The sequence below is a fragment of the Chelonoidis abingdonii genome, chromosome 1 (assembly GCF_003597395.2).
Source record: "Chelonoidis abingdonii isolate Lonesome George chromosome 1, CheloAbing_2.0, whole genome shotgun sequence".
NCBI classification, from domain to species: Eukaryota; Metazoa; Chordata; order Testudines; family Testudinidae; genus Chelonoidis; species Chelonoidis abingdonii.
Window position 1 is genome coordinate 89,058,200 of NC_133769.1, and position 7,923 is coordinate 89,066,122.

General features: G+C 42.5%; 1 protein-coding gene across 1 annotated transcript in view; it reads right to left on the minus strand.

The window, feature by feature from the left end:
• Positions 1-1,241, minus strand: part of CDK17 (cyclin dependent kinase 17) — a 131,236-nt gene extending 129,995 nt beyond the window's left edge. Inside the window, exon 1 of the mRNA XM_032788532.2 lies at positions 1,069-1,241. The gene's annotated coding sequence lies outside the window, so the exon portion shown is untranslated. The remainder of the gene's footprint in view (positions 1-1,068) is intronic.
• Between the last annotated feature and the right edge of the window lie 6,682 nt (positions 1,242-7,923).

Genomic DNA, 7,923 nt, shown 5'->3' on the forward strand with positions numbered 1-7,923 from the left:
AAGTTGAAAAAATTTGCTTTGATAATTAACCAATATAAAAAAGAAACCTAAACACTCCTGCACAACTATGAAAAATAAAGAGCCAACAGAGTGGGATCTATCAGCCACTGAAGGGCAGTAGTTCTAAATAGATATTCCTTTCTCGGATTCAATTCCACCTACAAAGAAAAGATTAAATCTATTTAGCATTCCTCACATCAGGAAAGACAAGAGTTGCCATAGATGATATCCAATAGCCTAAAGCAAACACTTCCCCAATCAAAATTGAACAGGAAACTAACAAATCATGAGAAACTGCTAGAGTACCAAACAGATAATCAAACTTTGGCTTGCTGGATTAGGGAAGATCAAGCTAATGACTGCACACAAAACGTGTATCTGAAAGTATGCGATTGCCAAAGAAAGACTCCTTCAAATAATCTGGTCAACCTGTGCAAGAAGTGTCATGTAGCAGCTCTGAACAATTCCCATATTGTAATGTTACCTCTCTCAGTCCAAGAGAAGGCAGTACTTCATATAGTGAGAGTATGACAGGTTCAGTCACAGAGACCCCCCCTTGAGACTGTCAGCCAATGTGCTGAAATTACCTGAGTGTCTATCTTCCCTGCCAGCCTGGGACTTCCAGAACCCTGTCTTGTTGAGCCAGACATGCTAGCCTGCTGAAACACAGATCCAGGGTCTGGTCCACGCCCCCGAAGTTGCAGACTTAACTGAAGACAGCTCAGCAGGTTACCTGTCTCCAGCACCCAGACACTCAGTTCCCAATGGAATCCAAACCCCAAATAAATCCATTTGACCCTGCAGAAAGCTTATACAGAGTAAACTCAAACTGCCCACCCTCTATATCACTGATAGAGAGATATGCACAGCTGTTTGCTCCCTCAGGTATTAATCACGTACTCGGGGTTTACTAATAAACAAGAGTGATTTTATTAAGTATAAAAGGTAGGATTTAAGTGGTTTCAAGTACTAACAGACAGAACAAAGTAAGTCACCAAGAAAAATAAAGCAAAAACATGCAAGTCTAAGCCTAATACATTAAGAAACTGATTACAGGTAACATCTCACCCTCCGAGATGTTCCAATAAGCTTCTTTTACAGACTAGACTCCTTCCTAGTCTGGGTTCAATCCTTTCCCCTGTGCAGTCCTTGTTAGTTCCAGCAGACATCTCAGTTGGTGAGCAGACGTTCTCTCATGACTGGTAGACTTTTTTGTCCTGTTCCACCCACTTTTATAGGTTTGGCACAAGGCAGGAATCTTTTGTGTGTTTGCCCCACCCCCCCCTTCACTATTCATCAATGGAAAAGTACAAGGATTAAGATGGATTCCAGTATAATGTGACATGGTCTCTTGCATAAAGCATAATCCAGTTACATCGTATTCACACTCATAAGCATATTTCCATAAAATATATGGAGTGCAACGTCACAGTGAGACTTAATGGAAGGACAACAGAAGGGAAGTTAGTGACTCTACAGTCTTCCCAAATACAAAAGCAAAGGTATCTGACATTTACACTGGGAAGGAAGGAAGCCCTTTGAAGGACACAGTGGTGTTAGACTCGACTGCGTCATAACCTCTTTCTTTGATTTAGGGTTAGGGAAGAAATTAGGCAAGACAATTAAGTAAAATAAGGATAAAACCTTGCAAAGGAAGGAATGTGTACAGGGCTGCCATGTTGTATTGCAAAACTTTAGAGAGATGAATGTGCACTAAAAAGGGCAGCTAACTCCTCCAGCCTCCTAGTCAAGTCACATACTCTAAAAACTACACCTTACGTAGATAGGGAAAGGGCAACAGAACGGAGACATTCAAAGGGAGAGATACAATGAGAGATCTACAAGTGGGCCACAGCTGTGAGAAATCAGAAAAACCAATGGGAATCCACAGGAAACTAAATCCCACTCTTCCTTGCACAGAGTATAAAGCACATGCTTGCACCCACAGAGAACTTAAAGACAAGTCTTTTTCAAAATGTTCCAGAAGAACACAAAATATAGAGAAGATGCCAGATTTCTTAATCTTTCCTCTGCACACCATCAGAAAGCTGACGTCCATACAATGTAGATCCTATTGAGGTGGACTGTTTTCTGAACATTAACATGACCTTCCTAACTTTCTTGGGGATGTCCAGGCCTTCTGCGCAACACTCTCTGAGTCAGATCAAAAGCAAAAGCAGATTTTGGTCAGGATACAAGAAGGGTCCTTGGGCCAGCAGATCCTTCTACAGAAGGAAAAGCAGCTTGTGATTTTGATATTTTAAAAGTGGTCTGTATACCAAGCCCTTTGAGCCAGTCAGGGCTATTAACATGACAATTGCCAAATCCTACTTTGTGTCCGTTAGCATCCTCCAAAATACCAGTAGAGATAGGAAGGCTCATATCAGTCTGAACTTCCACAGAATTGAAATAATTATTTATGAGCAGTTTGGACACTTGCTGCAAGATTCTTGTGTTTTATGACAATCACTATCTGGGGAAGGCCCCACTGAGTAACCAGAAGTAGAAATATGTTTTCTTTGAGGGTCCATTCCATTGGGATAACCTTTCGCTGGCTTAGATAGTCCACTTGCATGCTCTCTTCCCTAAGACACGCAGACATGTAATGGATTTTAGACTTCCTTCTTAACAGTACAGCAGGATGGCTTCTAAAAGGGATGACTGTTGATGCCTCTCTGACAATTTATGTTGGATGCTACTGCTGTTTTATCCATCATTAGGAAAACATAATGAACAAACGTATTTCTAATGATCAGAGCCAATCTCACTGTCCAAGAGTTGATGCACATGTAGTTCTCTCTTCATCTGCAACAAGCTTCTCTGAACAGTTTCCTGGCCATGTCCCTGCCCCCACAACCTAAGAGGCTAGAATCTACAGTAGAACCTCAGAGTTATGGACATCTCAGGAATGGAGGTTGTCTGTAACTCTGAAACATTCGTAACTCTGAACAAAGTGCAGTTCAAGCTCCAGTTCCAGCAGCTGACACTGCAGACCAGGTTCCAACAGCAGCTGAACTCCCTACTCAGCACTGGCAGCTTCCTTGCAGGCAGCTTCTTTGCCTGAGTCGGACTGCAAGCTTGTCCCGCTCCTGGCTGAGGAAAAGGAGGTGAAAACCGCACCCCCAACCTCACGGACAGCACAGACCCTAGCGCTGCTCCTACTCTGCTGGCTACCTTGGGCTGGCAGCCGCAGCATCTTCACTCCTAGCTGTAAGTGGTTGCCCCACATGTGGGGGTGGGACAGGCAGCCCAGATGTGTCTACCTTTAAGATGCAATACAGGCAGAGTACAGCACAGTACAGGCTGGGTTTTTTGGTCTCTGCTGCTGCCTGATTGGTTACTTCTGGTTTCACATGGTGTCCGGTAGACTGGTCAGTCCGTAACTCTGGTGTTCGTAGCTTTTAAATGCTATTGTAGCCATCTAAAATGCCAGTGGGGTTCCATAGCAGTCTCCTTTTTAGGCTATTTGGTCAATTCTTTAACCACAGGAGCTTGAACTTTAATCCTCAAAGAAATGGAATCCCTTAAAAGGAATGGTCATCAATCTAACCTTGTCAGTAAATTATACTGTCTAGGGCTAAAGACAGATTGCCTGATGAATGATTAAGGATTCAACGTTTGCTTCAGTGGTGTACTATCCCTGTAACTATCATGGAGAGAGTCATTACTGCTGAATTATTAATAACATTTATAGGAAGCTGAGAGGGGACCAGTGGGTCTGCCTGCATCTGAGAAAACCACTCAATACAGGATCTAAATACAAAGGAACCATAAACAGCTATGCCTAACAGTGCTCCAGCCAACTTAAAATTACCACGAAAGGAGTCCCTAAATCTATATAAAATATCCACACGAGTAATGTTTCTCTGTAGGGAGCCAGAAGATTTCGTATGGGCTGATACAAAAGGTCGACGCACGGAGGAATCAACTAGAGTTCCCAAGTCTTATTCGCCCAGTTCATACTGTTTGCTAACTGATTTGGCCATAATTACCTTCACAACTGTGGCTTTAGAGAAGCCTGGATAGTTTGTTACTCTGAACAGGATAGAGACAAAGATGTCTCCCTCTTAAAATAACTCAGAAATAGGAGGAAAAAGGAATCCTCTTCCTTTTCTTTCACAGACTGGGTCCTAAAGCATCTGGGTCACAAGTTTAATAAGAATTTTCCATTTTTTCTGGAGATATTCTGGAGGAATCTGGAGACTCAGAAGCAGAGGACAGCACCTTCCACTTCTCTGTGCCCACACTGAGAGCGAGGAGAAGGAAAGAAGCAGGCATAGGCTTGTTGAAGATGAAGGAAAACCAGTTCCTGCTGTGACGGAACCTTGTCTTGTTGAGCCAGACACGCTAGCCTGCTGCAACACAGACTCAGGTCTGGTCCATGCCCCAAAGCTGCAGGCTGTAAGTGAAAACAGCTCTGCAGGTTACCGGACTCCAGCTCCCAGTGGGATCCAAACCCCAAATAAATCCGTTTTACTCTGTATAAAGCTTATACAGGGTAAACTCAAACTGTCTGCCTTCTAAATGGAAAAGTACCAGATTTAAGATTAATTTCATTACTTGGTAACACGTCACTTTAAAACCTCATTCTTCATTACCCACAGGTTGGCCCCACAGGTACACAGGAAGGCTTGCAGGTAAATAAACCATTTACAACCAATTATCCTAGTCAATGGGAGCCATCAAGATTCTAAACCACCATTAATGGCACACACTTTGCATAATTACAATAGTACCTCAGATTTATACTCCAGATTTCTAGCTTCAGATACAAGAATGATACATGCATACAAAGAGGATGAATGCACTCAGTAAATTATAAGCTTTGTAATGATACCTTACTAGAGACCCTTTGCATAAAGCATATTCCAGTTACATTATATTCACATTTATAAGCATATTTTCATAAAACATATGGAGTCCAATGTCACACCTGCTCAAAGAAAATAAGCAATCTTTTGGAAGGCAAGCAGTGCAATAGAGTCCACTTTTCAGGGTTTCATGTCAGAGGGCTTCCTGGAAAGGAGAGGAAATATGTCTCCTCATATCTAGCCTGTGATCTGTATGAGGCCTTGTTCAATTAAGCAGCCATGCCACGGGACTAGGACTACTTACCCCAAGGCTACGTGCATAGCAGCAATTAGGGACTGGAGCCCACCTTTAGGTACTGGGGTCGTCTTCCATATCTACAGAGGAGGAGCCTATTACAAGTTAGTCACTCATAAAGCTGACTTTCCTCTCCAAAGACTGTGATTTGGCAGGCTATGCCACCAGGAACTGCCTAAGTAATGGACCTGAGGCCACACTGCAGTAAGAGAAATAGAAGCCTGCCCATGGGGATTAAATAATGTCACCACAAACAGTTCACTTTCTGCCCTCCCTTTATTTTTGTCCTCCGAAGACATGCTGAAAGTGAGAGCTCTGGCCAAAAAAATACCCCCAAAACGTAAGAAAGACAAAAACAGAAGAGACAGACAGACAGAAAGACAGACAAGATTACTACCCATAATAAAGGGTAGAATGCTTCCTTCCAGCAAGGCAGTGAATGGTAATAGTGCTCAGAGAATTGAAGAGCACCAACATGAGAGCTTCTCACTGGGGGCTACCCAAAGAGAAGCAATTCATTTATCCTGAACCAGTGGAGTCAAGACCCAGAAACAGAGGGTGATGAATCAGTGCAACCAATGAACAGGAAGTAAAACTAAGGGGTTCACTAGGATGAGATGCAAAACATTGTTTGAACAGGAAAAGATCTCTTATTGGTTCATCCATTTTGTTAAGCATATAAGCATGTGAAAATTCAATTACTGTTAGTGCATCTGATAAGCATTGTCTTCCCTCCAACTAAAATAAGAGTAAAAATGTGCTGTTTTCACTATAACGTCTCAAAACATCTCCAGTATAAACTATAACAACTATAAATGAATTCTCTAAATTAATTAGGCAATTATTAAACCCATTTTAATTTCTACAGAGAGAGTCAGTAACAACACAAAGTACCCTGATCAGTTATTGAAGCCTTACCAAGTATGAAAGAGCCTTGATAATTTACATTAGGGAATTTCAATGCAAATTAATGGCTGCTTGCAGTTTTCAAGTGAACAAAACTGCACAGATTATTCATGAGCAAAATGTCCACTGTCATTTTTATTCTGACAATTACAGTTCAATTTAACTAGTTAGAGACTGTCCTAATCTGCACTGATTGATCCATATACATCTCTGCCCCAATATAACGCTGTCTTTGGGAGCCAAAAAATCTTACCGCGCTATAGGTGAAACTTCATTATATCGAACTTGCTTTGATCCGCCAGAGTGCACAGCCCCCCCTGCCCCCCCCCGGAGCACTGCTTTACCGTGTTATATCCAAATTCATGTTCTATTGGGTTGCGTTATATTGGGGTAGAGGTGTATGTTATAATTCATGCAATAACATCTCAAATTTTTATTGTATTTGAGAGACCGATAAATTATGCAGCTCATAACACATAAGTAAGGCTGCAGGTTTGTCATGGAAGTCATCGGCCGCAGCTGGAGCAATCTTGGGCCACCGCACCCCCCAACCCACTCCAGCAGCAGAGTCTGGGTGTGGGAAGGGCAGGGGCACGGGGCAGGGTGAGAGGTGCTTTGAGCGGCGCTTACCGGGGGAGCTCCCTGTAGCAGCGACATCCCCTTCGATCAGCTGCTAGGGCTCCCATTGGCAAGGGGAGATGTCACCACTTCCCTGGAGTCCTCCAGGTAAGCGCCGCCCAGAGCCCACTTCACCCCGTTTCATGCCCCATCCCCCTGCCCCCTCCCACACGCAAACTCAGCTGCTGGGGGAGGCAGGGGGAGGTGTGGAGCCAGGCACGGAGCCTGCTGGCCCCACCCCAATGGGTGTCCCGAGTTGCGCACCGCCACCCGTCCCCTCCTCGCCAGCACCTGGGCTGCTCTTCCCCAACCCCCTCTCCCAAGTTTTAGTCAGGGATATATAGTAAAAGTCATAGACAGGTCACAGGCTGTGAATTTTGTTTACTGTTCATGACCTGTCTGTGACTTTTACTAAAAATATCCGTGACTAAAATGTAGCCTTACACACAAGTGCTAGGGAATTTCAAATCAGCACAGTTCTGATGTAATAATGAACTAGAGAAAAAACATACTGTATTAGCTATTAAATAATCTGTATGTTATTAATATTTCAGTCCCTATAAAAACACAGTAGTTTATAATTATAGCAGTTAACATGACTACATTTTAGAAGGAATATATGACAATCTGCTTCTATTTAGAAATACAAACTATGTCAACAAAAATGAGTATCACAGCACAACTGCCTATAAGGAGAAGCAGAAAGGAACTGATAGGGGGGTGAAGGTGTCCCAGTAGAGATTGAGGTACAGTAGGCAGTTGGAATGGGAGGAGGGTCAGGACTAGCTCGTGCTCAACTGCCATGCACCTACTCAAAGCCTAAAACCTGCAGCCCCCAAAACACCTTACGCTGGGCACATAATACTCAAGAATGAAAGAATATCTTCAAAGAAACAGAATTACAGGTAAATACTTTTTCTTTAAAAAAAAATATGTTCAGAGAAGTCCTTTTCCCCATATCTAGTTTCAGTAATTAAAAAAATATAAAAATATATTTTAAGGTGCAATTTTCAAAAGCACCTAGTGTTGACCTATCGTCTCCTTGAAGTCAATGATGAAACTCCAATTGACTTCAATGGGAGTAGAGTTAGGCCAACATTAGGAGTTTTGGAAATCCCACCATTGCAACTCTTCATTTACCAAATTGAAACTAAATTAAATAAAATACATACATTAAAATACTGCATGATCAAAACAAATTAAAGATTTTTATATACTTGAGTTGCTGCTTTAAATGATTTATCTTATGTCCCTGCTATCAGCAAAAACCTAAGATCCCATTCTTTCCTTTCA